The following is a 13284-nucleotide window of genomic DNA, read 5'->3' as shown; positions in this document are numbered from 1 at the left end:
AATGGGCCAGTGACTCCAGGGAGGTGAAATAGCCGCGTGAGGCCTCCAGGGAGTGGGCGAATGCATTCTGACCTCTACTTTAAAAAGCATACAAGACTTCATACAGAGAAGGGGCTCCAGGAACCAGAGCCCAATGTCACACAATGGCAGTTGGCCAGTCTCCAAATTTTACTCCTGTAAATACAAAACTGTCACTTTTTAATTTTATTTAATTAAAAAAATCATGAACCACAGCAATAGTAGTTTTAAAACGGCAGATAAAGAACAAGGAAATGGTAGGATTCCTTCTAAGCTTTGTCTTGTGTGTATATTTGTGTTTAGACACCTATCTTGTACGGTGAAATCTAGTCGAATTATCTGATGGGGTGGTTAAGAGATTCATCAGAAATTTCTCAAAAACTAAGTGCGCACTGACACTCCCCAAGAGGGAGAGTGGCCTCTAACCCAGCGGCCCCCAACCTTTTTGGCACCAGGGACTGGTTTTATGGAAGACAGTTTTTCCATGGTTGGGGGTGGGAGTGGTTTGAGAATGATGTGAGCTCATTACATTGATTGTGCACATTCTTTCTGTTATTATTACACTGTAATATATAATAAAATAATTCTACAACTCATCATAATGTAGAATCAGTGGGAGTCCTGAGCTCGTTTGCCTGCACCTGGATGGTCCCATCTCAGGGTGATGGGAGGCAGTGACAGATCATCAGGCATTAGGTTCTCATGAGGAGGGTGCAGCCTGGATCCCTCCCATGTGCAGGTCACAGCAGGACTCGTGCTCCTGTTAGAATTCGATGCCATCCCTGATCTGACAGGAGGCGGTTATGGAGGGATGGAGAGCAGCTGTAAATACAGATGAAGCTTTGCTCACTCACCTGACCACGCCTCTCCTCCTGCTGTGTGGCCCAGCTTTGGTCCATGGTCCGGGTGCTGGGGACACCTGCTCTAACCCATGCGGATCAGGAAGGAGACCAGTATCCTTTTGAAGTTACGAGTGGAGATTCAGGCCTGGGAGGGTGGTTTGTTTTGTTCACTTGTAAGGAGGCCATCGTCAGAGCTGCCGGCCTGCCCTTGACACTTTCCCACTAACAGCCCACCCTGTCCTGTCCCTAACGAGGAGCTGAAGCCCCTCCTGCTCGCGAGGTGGCACTGGAGGCATCTCAGCTCCATCCAGGTCCCCTTTGCTTTGCACACGTTAATGATTTCATTCCCTGCTCCTGTGTTTGCTGCTGGTGACTGCATCTGAAATCGAGGCCGCTGTGCTCATGTTCCGCCTGCAAATCAGCCACATCCACAGCTCTGAGCATCCCGATGCCGGCTGGGGCTCCCGATGGGGATGGAGAACAGAAAAGCCATGCATGTCGCCCTCAGACCAAGGCCACAGCCGTGCAGACTGACGTCCACCCTCGCCTGCGGCGCTAGGGATGCTTCACATGCACATCTGTTTGCTGCTTTAAAGTAATCGGCATATTTATGACATCAGCATCTGCACTTCTCAGCCGTGTCAGGTGCCCTTCTTGGTTACTCGTAGGTCTCTGCAGTGAACACCTCCATTTCTGACTTTCTGTAAAACATTTCAAGATGATGTCCACTCATTTATTTACATAGTGTGCTATCATGTGATTTCACGGAATAGTCATCAACATGTCATTTACTACAGCCCTGAGATTCTTTCCGGATTCTTTGATTAGATGTACATTTCCTTTACAGGTTTTTTACACACACACACACACACACACACACATACACACACACACACAAAGCAGTGATCTTTAGCAGTTCCTTTCTTCCTTAGGTAGAATGGATCTAAAATTAGAACCCTCCTTGGCTGGGCACCACCTTCCACGTGTCCTGTCCCTGGTCCTGTGTGTTTCTCAGGGCCCGGGGTTTAGCTGCCTCCAACCTGAGTGCAGACTGAACATGGTGCCAGGGACGTGCTTTCTGAATACGGAGGCAGGAGAGGAAAAGGCAGGGAGAAGAGACAAGCAGAAAGGCAGCAAGGAGAAAAAAAGCAAAAGATGGAGAATTTGAGTACAGAACAGAGAGGCAGGCTGGTGGCAGGCTGTCTCGCATGACCGACAGACTCTGCCTTACCGTCTCTGCACCTGCTTCCCGAGCATTAGCATTCGTATCCGTATCGGTGAGAGTGTGGCAGGAGCTTGCATGGATCCGAGTTCCACGGCACTCGCTGGCTGAGATCTTGCCCTCCCTTTGCTGACATGGCCACTGCCTGGTGAAGAAGACAGTGTAGAATTAACAATAGCAATAACAGGGTCCCAAGTTAGAATTCTGGTGCAAAATGTTCACTTTTCAGGAAAAATAAAACAAAACACTCATGCCTGTAATCCCAGCACTTTGGGAGTCCGAGGTGGGTGGACCACAAGGTCAAGAGATGGAGACCATCCTGGCCAACATGGTAAAACCCCGTCTCTACTAAAATACAAAATTAGCTGGGCGTGGTGGCGGGCGCCTGTAGTCCCAGCTACTCGGGAGGCTGAGGCAGGAGAATCGCTTGAACCCGGGAGGCGGAGGTTGCAGTGAGCTAACATTGTGCCACTGCAGTCCAGCCTGGGTGACAGAGTGAGACTCTGTCATAAAAAAAAAAAGGAAAAGAAAAGAAAACATGAAAAGAAAGAAAAAACCTGAAGCTCAAGTTTTTCCTTTAGAAGCCAGAAAGATGATGTGTGTGGAGGATTAAAGACGGGAATACAAGTCCAGTCCCCTCCTGGGTCCTGGAAAGACACGAACCCAGGAGCCACCCATTGCACCCCGGGTCCCCCAGGTCTCAGCACTGCCGAGAGCTCATGCATTGCTGTCCTGGGGGTGCTCAGTCGGCGGCCGTCAGAATTCGGGGGCTTTGTGGAGCCAACCTGCAGAGAGAGAAGGGCCCCAATTTCCTGTTCCTCTGCTTGGAGCTTCCAGCAGAGATGGAGGGAGGCCTGAGAGTGAATTTCTGCCAACCTGTTATCTCAGGATCACAACTTTTCCCCTCCCCAAGAAGCAAGTGTTATTATTATATTTTTAATTCTCTAATGTGTGACCCGGCAGCCCGTATCATCTTACAGGGAGTGAATAGGGAGGCCAGGTCAGGCTGTGTGGCCAGCGCTTTCAATATCCCCTGCAAGCCATGACATCACCCGGCTCCTCTCTAAGAGGATTTTCAGCAGGCCCGGCTTCGTTATTAAAATAGTAATTAATTTTTTCCTCTTCACAAAACCCGGGGACCTTCAGATGGAGGCCTTGGGAGCGAGGGCAAGCTCCTTTTGAAAGTGGCCTTTCTGGAAGCCATAATCGGCTCTCCAGCCCTCCGTACACATGTTCCCCAGTAAATGTGATTAAAGAGCCACACAAAAAACCCCTTGCAGAAAATTAATTCAGTTTCCAGAATAAAAAGTTTGATAAAGTTGTGCAATGCTCCAATGACAACACATAATAGAGGGGGAAGTTTTATCCCCTTGAAGGATAAATGAATGGCCAGAAAGGTCTGGAAGTTCCCAGAGTAAAAACATCTGCTACAGCTAATTCACTTTAGCTTTCGATTGTAAAATTCATTAGCCATATCAGGCAGCCGTCATCTCAAACACAAGGCCAGGAAGTACAGTTTCACAGGCTGGGGCTCCACGGGCCCTCCTCGACCATTGCCAGGGTCTAGCCCACTGCAGACTGGGAGCACATCCTCCTGGGGCCCCCGAAGGCGCTGGATCTCTTGTGACTGGTGACGTCTTTTCAGCCAGTAGGTCTTCTTCAGGCGCTCTCCTTCATTTCTACTCTAAGAGAGGCTGCCCGTTGCAGAGGTTAAGGCCTGGTTAAAATTCCTGTTCTGCCACTTACCTGTAACTTAACTTTTCTAAACCTCAGTTTTCTGCTCTATGAAAGAGGGGCAGTGATGGCTCCTTTTGGGGTTATCATGAGGATTAAATGAGATGACAGACCTAACGGCTTAGCACTGTTCCTGGAAACAGGCAGAGAATTACCAAGTGGTAAACGCTCTTCCTAGTTAGGTGTAGGGGGGAAAGAACATTAGCTCAGAATGCAGCTCTCTGCATTCAGAACTCAGAATCTTCCTTAAGTCCTGTGACAGTTTAACAGTATCCCCTCCAAATTCAGGTCTACCTGTAACTTGAGAATATGACTTGATTAGAAAACAAGGTTTTGGGGGATTTAATGAGTTAAGAATTTCAAGACACCATCCTAGACTTAGGGTGGTCCCCACATCTAAGGACCAGTGCTCTCATAAGAAAAGGAGAGGCCTAGACTTAGGGTGGGCCCCACATCTAAGGACCAGTGTTCTCATAAGAAGAGGATCGGGTGCAGGCACAGGGAGGGTTCTGTGAGGATGAGGACAGAGACCCAGGGACCGGGAGAGGCAGCACAGTCAAGGAATGCCTGGGGTCAGCGGAAGATGAAGGAGGCGGGAAGGATCCTCCCCTGGAGCCCCAGAGGGAGCAGGGCCCTCGACACCTTGATATGGGGCTTGTGGGTTTCAGAACTGTGTGAGAATCTGTTTCTGTTGTTTTAAGCCACCCAGTTTGGGTGCAGAGTCCCCTCGACTTACCATGGGATTAAGTTCTGAGGAACCCACCGTAGGCTGAAAAATCAGTAAGTCAAAAAAGCATTTAATACACTGAATCTTCCGAGCATCATGGCTCAGTCCAGCCTGCCTTAAACATGCTCAGAACGCTCCTGTTAGACTGCGGTTGGGCAAGTTCATCTAACGCGAAGCCTATGATTGTACAGTAAGAGCTGAAGATCTCATGATTTATCAGATGCTGTCCTGAAAGTGAACCGGGCAGTGCCGTGTGGGCACTGGAAGCCTGGCTTCTCTTGGGTGCTTTTGCTCCAGCACACACTGTGGTTTGTTGTGGCAGCTCTAGGGAGTGGAGGTGAGACACACGAGGAAAGCCTTTCTTGAGGTTACCACAGACCTGCGGGAGGGTCCCGAGAGGTCACTACAGACCTAGGGGAGGGTCCCAAGAGGTCACCACAGACCTAGGAGAGGATCCTGAGAGGTGACTGCAGACCTGGGGGAGGACCTGCGAGGTTACTACAGACCCTGGGGTCTGGGTCCTGGGAAGTTACTGCAGATCTGGGGGGAGGGTCCTGAGAGGTCACCGCAGACCTGAGGGAGGGTCCCAAGGCCTCCGTGCCCCTGGTGAACCTGCTGCAGAGAGAACAAAAGGCCTTGGCCTGGCTCAGTCGATGGCGTGGGGGTCTCTCCACAACTGGGTGGGCGTGCAAAGCACATTTGACAGGCTGTCCACAGCTCCAGACCTTGGACTTAAAACATTTGAAAGATTATTACAAACACAAGAAAGCTGTGAACTGTCTTGAACAAAGTTCCCTGTGGCCCACACTAAACAAATCTCCCTGCGGCCCACATTGAAGTGTGTTTTCTCCTCTGAGTAGGAGCCCCTGCACCTCCACGTGGATACAGCCTCCCTTCTCTTCACAGCGTGGCTGCCCCAGAGGTGGAGATGTCACCAGCCCCAATCAAACCCGGTTGGGGTCCACCGTTCCCGCTGGGGTGTGCTGCCCTTGGCCACTTGGTCCCTCCCAGGCATGCCCGCCCTTGGGGGTCGTTTCCCTGGGCCTCTGACCGTGGTATTGGTGGCACTTTCCTGTCAGAGAAGGAGCCCCGCCCACCCCAGCTGCTCTGTCTGTTTTAACGTCTAACCTGCCAGGGACCCCCAAGGAATGGAAGGTGGAGAGGTGGACCTGGCAACTCTGCTGAATGGAAGGTGGAGAGGTGGACCTGGCAACTCTGCTGGATGCCAAGGGACCTTCAGCAGAGGGCAGAGGAGCTGCAGCGATGGCCTCTGTTTACTGCGATATTCCTCATCTCTTTTCTTGGGGTTAAATAGACAGTGTGCGCAGGAGACTGGGAGCGGACTGCAGAGGCTGTGCCCCGAGAAGGGGTCCTGCGGGTGTGAGGTGGGCTCTGTGAATCCGTTGCTCGTGTGGCTGCCTCCTGCTGCGGCAGCTTCTCTTACTGAAGAAGGTAGGATGTGGGTCCAGGGTTCCATCATGGTGAAGACATGGGTGAGGATACAGCAGAGCAGTGCCGAAAATTCCATCAGATGCCTGGATCAGTATGTTTCATTCATCTCACGAGGAGTCCACGGTAGGTCACAAAGATGCCAAATGCATCTCACTCAGCCTGTGCTCTGCTCCAGCCTTGGAGAAGCACAGCATTGCAGTGGGATCGGAATCTGCCCTGGAGAAGCGTGGCATTGCTGTGGGATCGGAAGCATCACCGCACAGGGGTGTGCTCCAGCCCTGGACCAGCCTTGGAGAATGGCGGCACTGCTGTGGGATTGGAATCTGCCCCAGTCTTGGAGAGGCACAGCATTGCTGTGGGATCAGAAGCATCACCGCACAGGGGATGAGTTACCACGCAGGAGCACTGCATCCCTGAATTCTAGGCCATGTTCTGTGAACTTGGAGACCTCACTCCTCTGGGCTTCGGCTTCCTGAGTGAACGGTGGGCGGGTGGGACACGCAATGGCGGAGGCTCCTTCGAGCTGGGACGTTCAGGACATCTGTGACTCAAGCACTGTCTGTTTTTAAGATAAATAAATGGAGGCTCAGGAAAGGAAGTGATCCGTCTTTACCAGGGGCTGAAACAGGACCAGCTCCAGATGGCCTGGATTTAAATTCCCATCTTTCCCTTCCATGGCACCGCATCCCAAGCCCTTCTCTCTGCTACTGTTTGCATTCTGTAGAGAAAGAAAAAGGAAGTTAGTGTAGAAATAAACAGAGGAAGGTGGGAGAGGAGGGACGACGGGCTCCTAAGGGCCTTGTGCTGAATCACACCTTCGACCCAAGAGCCCAGGCAAGTCACGGCCCTTCTTGGATTCCTTACTTCCCTCTTTGGAAGGAGGGTGAGTGGTCTAGTTTGCCAAACTAGTTCTTGGAGCGGAGCTTGGCTGGGCCTCCAGGCGGTGCCTTCTGTACCGTGTTGTCGTGGGTGCATCTCCTGGAAAGTGTGGGACGCTCTCGGCACCATCGGGGTGTGCCAGGGGGCCCTGCCCTTGCTCCCTCCCCTGTATTCCCAAGACAGTGTTCACCAGGGCGTCCTGGCCTCCTCTAATGGGAGCTGACCTGGCCAAATCTGTGTTCTTGGTCACCATGAGCACCGCATCAAGACCCTGAGGTGGGCAGCAGCGGGTGGAATGTGGTAGTGAAGTGAGTTTGCTCACAGTGAGTTTACAGCCTGTAATGGCACAGACTTTTGATTTTTGGGGAACACTCAGGTCTTGTAAGATGGCTCTGCAAACCCAGGCAGGTGTCTCCGTGTTTTCCTGGTCTGAGCGGTACACTCCCACGTCCCCCATCCTGAAAAAAGAAAAACTCCAACCTCCCACAAAACCTTGAGATAAGGAATATGGAAAAGGGCTGGAGGTGAACAATGGGTTTTGCTTCCTGCTCTCAGAGAGGCAGGGGTGTTGGGAAGTAAGGGTTCTGCCATAGGAGAAACTCCATCCACTTGGGGGAGGAATGACGCCATAAAATGACATGGAGCATGAGCAGTCATATTTTCATTTAAGCATCTCAGTTTGCGTGAATCCCTGTAAATGTCGCTTGTCTTAGAAGGGAGGGCCTTTGGCCGGGAGTGGTGGCTCACACCTGTAATCCCAACACTTTGGGAGGCTGAGGCGGGCGGATCACGAGGTCAGGAGTTTGAGACTAGCCTGACCAACATGGTGAAACCCCGTCTCTACTAAAAATGCAAAAATTAGCTGGGCGTGGTGGCATGCACCTATAATCCCAGCTACTCAGGAGGCTGAGGCAGGAGAATCGCTTGAACCCTGGAGGCAGAAGTTGCAGTGAGCTGAGATCGTGCCACTGCACTCCAGCTTGGGTGACAGAGTGAGACTTCATCTCAAAAAAAAAAAAAAAAAAAAAAAAAAAAAAAAGAATGGAGGCTCTTTGATGGGAGGGAACTCGAGTCTCTTCTGTGGTTCCAGGTAATTTTCATGGTGCATTTTCCCAGGCTCTTAGGGGAGGGAGGTGAGCGAGCTGGTGCTCAGCACCGTTCCTTAACGCCCCCCTTGCTGGTTGTCACCAGGGAATGTACAAAGTCAGGACACAAAGTTGTGTAAGAATAGAACTCCTCCCTACAGGGTCTTAACTGTAAACCCTGTGATATCTTAAACCTCATTTCCTCATCAAAGGTAATACAACTTTGAGCTGCTTACTTCTAAGGGCTTTGGTTCAGTTTGGCAATTGTTTACCAGTGTGGCCTGACTTTCTGCTGAGGGGTGGACAGACACAAACGGGGCCCTCAGGAGCTGACCCCATGGCAGGGATTCCTGGGAGGGGTGTGGGGGCTGTGGTTTGAGCCTAGGTGGTGGAACAGTGGCACAGAAAGGCCTGTCCCACCAGGGTCCACGTGCATGAGGGCTGGAGAGCGCTAGCTGCCTGAGCTCCTAGGAAGCTGGAGAGCCGGGCCGCAGCGTGTCACTCCATGTGCTTGCGTCCTGGCAGAGGCTCTTCTGCACTGGATGTAGCATTAACTACCGGAGACCCCCCGAGCCACGCCAGGAGGTGGGACTGAGGCTGAACAGAGACATCCAGACACAAACGCATGTGTTGCTGGAGACACTGTGACTATGGACGGGGAGTGGTCCCGTGGCACCTTTGCACAGGCTTTGCTGGGATGCAGCTCCCAGAGGAAGCCCAAGAGGAGCACCAGTGCCTGGGGCGGGGCATGAGGAGCCTGGGGCTGCTGTGCCCAGCACCACGGACCAGATGGTCTAAACCACAGACATTTAACCTCACCGTTCTCCTTCTAGAGGCTCCAGGGAGGACCCTTCCCTGCCTCCCCCAGTTCTGGTCCTCCGGCTCCAGGGCTTGCGAAAGCCTCAGTCTAGCCCCGCCTCTGCATCTTCCCACGGTGTCCGTGTCTGCGCCCACATTTCCCTCATGTCACGAAATCGCCACTCACCTGGCATTCCACTGTGGCCTCGTCTTAACTCACTGATGGCATTTGATGGCCCTGTTTCCAAACAGTCATATCCCTGGCACCGTGGGTAGGACGTCCATACATCTCTTTGGGGAACACGGCTCTGTCTGTAGCACGGGGCATGGATTCTGGTGTGACAGCATCCATCCTGAGAGGTGACCCGCAGCAGGACCTCAGGGGCTGGTGGGGGCTGCAGCACCCAGCCTAAGGGAGCAGATGGGGCTCGAACAGACCCACCTCGGAGAAGCTGGGGGCAGCAGCTCCACGCGTGCACTCCGGCTTCTCCGGAGAAGTTTGCTGTGCTGACAGAGAAGTGGGGGTGCTTTCCCGAGAGCGGGGGGCGGTGTCTCACAAGTAGCTGGTGGAAGGGGCCAAACACGCAAACCGCAGCACAAAAGTGTTTACTACTTTTACATTAATATATTAATTCATGCAGACTTCCCCTGGCAGAACTGTATTAGATGAGGAAATTCGTGAACCCTCTGACGGGAATGGCCTTACATATGGCTTATTTCCTAAGACTAAGATCAAAAGAAAAATAAACCTTTACTGGAGTTTCTTAACTATTTTCAGATCTAAGGAGATAAAGAGGCACCGCATAAACTCATATTCACTATGAAATTTTCCACATCGAAATCATAGTGGTTAATATGATTGATGGGAACTTTCTCCTCGCTGGTGAGCGGGTTCTTGCAACCTTTCATGTTTAAACAAAATGATTGGCGGAGTTGCCTCCCTGAATCCCCTCCACATTTTGTGTTTGGGAGGGAATGCTTGGGAGATGAAGCAAGAAACACATTATATTCTATTTCTGACGCTCTCCTCATACCTGAATTGGACGTCTTCAGAATGAGAAGGGGTCATCTCCTGGCATTTTTCATAGCTGGTTTAATAAATTATTTGACCTGGAGTGAACATTGGGGCGTTTACCTGTGTGAACACTCTTGGATACAACCTGAGGGTGTGATGTCAAACTGGGTCGCCGCGACCCCAGTGCCTTTGTGTTTTGTTTTCTGTTTTCCAGAGGACGCATGAGGACCCTCAGAGCTCCCGGTACGACACACGACCACCTGCCTTCATGGACGAGAGACAGAGCATTTATCTGTGGCCCTCCGCCTGCAAGCCCGGAAGCCCACGTGACAGGTGTGCGTCTGTGGAGTGGGTCCGCTTCCACTGTGTTTGACAGTTGCGTGGTTGCCGTGACCCTGTGCACTTCTTAATGAGCTATTTATTCCTTCATTTCGAGGCCAGTATAACTTTGGGTTCAACTTCCTGGGTCCAAAAAGCCAGCTGCCGCCACCCCAAGAGCCGTGCTGTCTCTGAGGACGCCCTGAACACATTCAGCCTGGGTCTCCTCTCAGAAACAACTGAGGCCAGGCTGCCTGAGTGTGGACGGGGCGTGGGGAGTGGGCCTGGGACACAGTGGCCACATCATTCGTGTTGTTCACTGTTTCCATTTACTACCACTGCACAGCTGCCAGTGTGCACGCCTCCCAAACTGAAAACGCCAAGCTCCTAAGCTTCCCCTGCTTAGAAACATGCAGCATGCGGAATTCAGTTTGTCACATCTCAACTTTATTCCTTTTATCCAGGAGCCCCCTCGCCCAGGTTTCACTCTTGCTGTGATCAGAGAGAAGACGGGGCCTCCCTTCAAGCTCCCTCCCCCGCCTGGCTATTCAGCATCCCCAGGTGAGGAGGCCCAGGGTTCAATTACGAGTGGGGAAAGATGAAAGGGCAGGAAATGGCTGCTGTGGCCCCAGAGGAAATATTTGCAGAAAAAGGAGCACAACAGCAAATAAAGTGCTAATTAATGTCCAATTCCAGGGCTGATAAACGGACCACAGCAGTGGGCAGCACCACGCCGCCTTCTGAGAGGAGAACACAGCTCTCCCCACCATTCCAGCCACAGTAGGTTTGGAAGGACAGGGCCTTCCTTGCCTGCCCATAACCTTCAGGGTGAGTATTCCAGGCTGATTTTCCTCGGGAGGATCTTTGAACCTTCCTGGAGTGTAGGGGAGCTCTTTTTCCCTCCGGGTACAGGGAACTTGCGTCGCTCCTTTAAACTCTGCCCCAGGCTCCAGGCGACCAAGGCACTTTCTGTGGGTGGGTGCGGTGGTGGGGGGAAGGAAGGGATGGAGGTGGAGAGGGGTGGTGTTTGGTAGGAAAAAAAGATCCTCCCCTTCAAACTTTCTTACTTAAACATTTCCTGGACTTTTACATAAGCTCTAAAGAGAACTTTGCATTTGCATTTTAGGAAAATATAAAAGCTAGTATTTAAGAAAAGTTAATATTTTTCTTTACTACTGATATTTATTATTTTGTATTTTATGTCGCGTGTGCATGGGTGGGTGGCCATTATTTCAGGAGAGAGAAGTGAAGAATGAGTGGAATCTTGCACTCTGCATCCAAATGATCACCCATCAGTACATTCATATTCAAATACGAAGTGGAAAAGATAAAATCCATGGAGAAGCTTCGTTCCTGGAGGCTTACCGTTCATGTAGACCCACTCATTCCCCCAAGCACGCCGAGTCCAGCCTTGCAGATAAAGAATTTCACCCAGAAAGAAAAGGTATTTGGTAGATACTTTATTTTATGCAGTCATTTAATGTAACTTCACTTTAGGCCACAGTGAACCTCTCAGGCAATAGGTTGAAATCTTGCGGGTGCGTGGAAGGGCAGCCGTGTAGCTCAGCCCTGTAGGTTGAAGTGGACCTTGTAAGTCTCACCTTTGCGTCTACTAAATCTTTAGTACTGTTGAGTGAGAGTATATGCTCCCATTGTAGCAAAAAATACAGCTTCTGTGATCTTGCAATTGGTACCCACATTTGACTAGATGTGTTGCGGAAGAACAAAATGAAAAGCCTCCATCAGCCAGCGGATGTCATGATAATTATTTGTGGTATGAGTATCAGAGAATCACATCTTAAGGTAGGGATTTTTGGGGAGGTGCTGATGAGTGAATGCCAGAAACAATAATCTGACATTAAGCTCTTTGTGAATCTGACCAAATGAATGTCGAAGAAGAGAATTTATGGTGAAGTCAGAGTGCATGCTATTTCATGAATGCACTTCTTTTAGAATGTAAATGACAGAAAATTATTCATTATACCTATAATCAAACTACAAGTTTAATAGATAATGAAAATGCACACAGAAACTATTAAAATGACACCAGAAATATGGCTTCAATCAACAAAAGGCAAGACATTCAAAGTGAGTCTTGCAAAAAAACTTTAACAAAAATGCCTTTATTGCTCCAGATCAGGAGGGCTCTTCAACGCTGGGAGCAGCTTAATGTCAGGGACTCTGCGTGCTCCAAATCTTTTGATAGAAAATCATGCCTTGGGAAAATCATTTTTAAGTAGTTGTTTCATGATTTGAGTATCACAGAGGATTTTGCAGAATAATTTGGGAATAAAGTCACAGAGCAAAAATCATGAGAGCAAATGGTTACAAGATTGTTAAAAAAAAAAATCTAGTGTAGAAAGGGTATTGTTTCCCAAGAGGAGTTAGGTTTTTGTTTTGTTTTTCAAGACAGGGTCTCATTCTGTTGCTCAGGCTGGAGTACAGTGGTGCGATCACAGCTCACTGCAGCCTCAAACCCCTGGGCTTGAGAGATCCTCCTGCCTCAGCTTCCCAAGTAACCGGAACCACAGGTGCCCCCCACTGTGCCCAGCTACGTTTTTTATTTTTTGCAGAGATAGTGTCTCTCTATGTTGCCCAGGGTCATCTCAAACTCCTGGCCTCAAGTTATCCTCCCACCTTGGCCTCCCGAGGTGTTGGGATTACAGCGAGCACAGGCCACTGTGCCCAGCCGAGGACTTAGGCTTTAATGGGGGAAAGAGCTTTGGCTTCCCTTTGAATTTTCTCCTTTCCGTTTGAACTTAATTGAATCTTTGATTTTTCACATGAAACACATCTCCAATCCATCTCCTTCCTGTATCTCCACATGTTCGGGGGAGTCTGAGTCTGAATCAGACCACGCTCTTGCTTTGCATTTGGGGGTCTTATGTGGCCTCATGACATTGAAGAGACAGGAGAGCTGGCTGAAGCTGAGTGTCATGAGTAGGCCTTGCTGTAGGAAATTTGGAAAGAGCTGGTCATTTTCATCCGATTGAAGCTAGCTCCATGCAAACCTCACCAGGGATCCCCCGAAAATGACCCTTCCCCAACGGGCCACAGCATCGAGCTCCATTGAGGATGCCAGCCCCGGGCCCGGGAGAAGCAGTTCGTGCCTCCTCTCTCTGTCTGCCTATTTGTGCTGCTGCAACAAAACACCAGAGACTGGGTCACTTATAAAGAACAGCAATTTATCTCTC

Source organism: Rhinopithecus bieti, unplaced genomic scaffold, assembly GCF_001698545.2.
Source record: "Rhinopithecus bieti isolate Rb0 unplaced genomic scaffold, ASM169854v2 scaffold_84002, whole genome shotgun sequence".
Lineage (NCBI taxonomy): Eukaryota > Metazoa > Chordata > Mammalia > Primates > Cercopithecidae > Rhinopithecus > Rhinopithecus bieti.
This window is presented reverse-complemented; position numbering follows the sequence as displayed.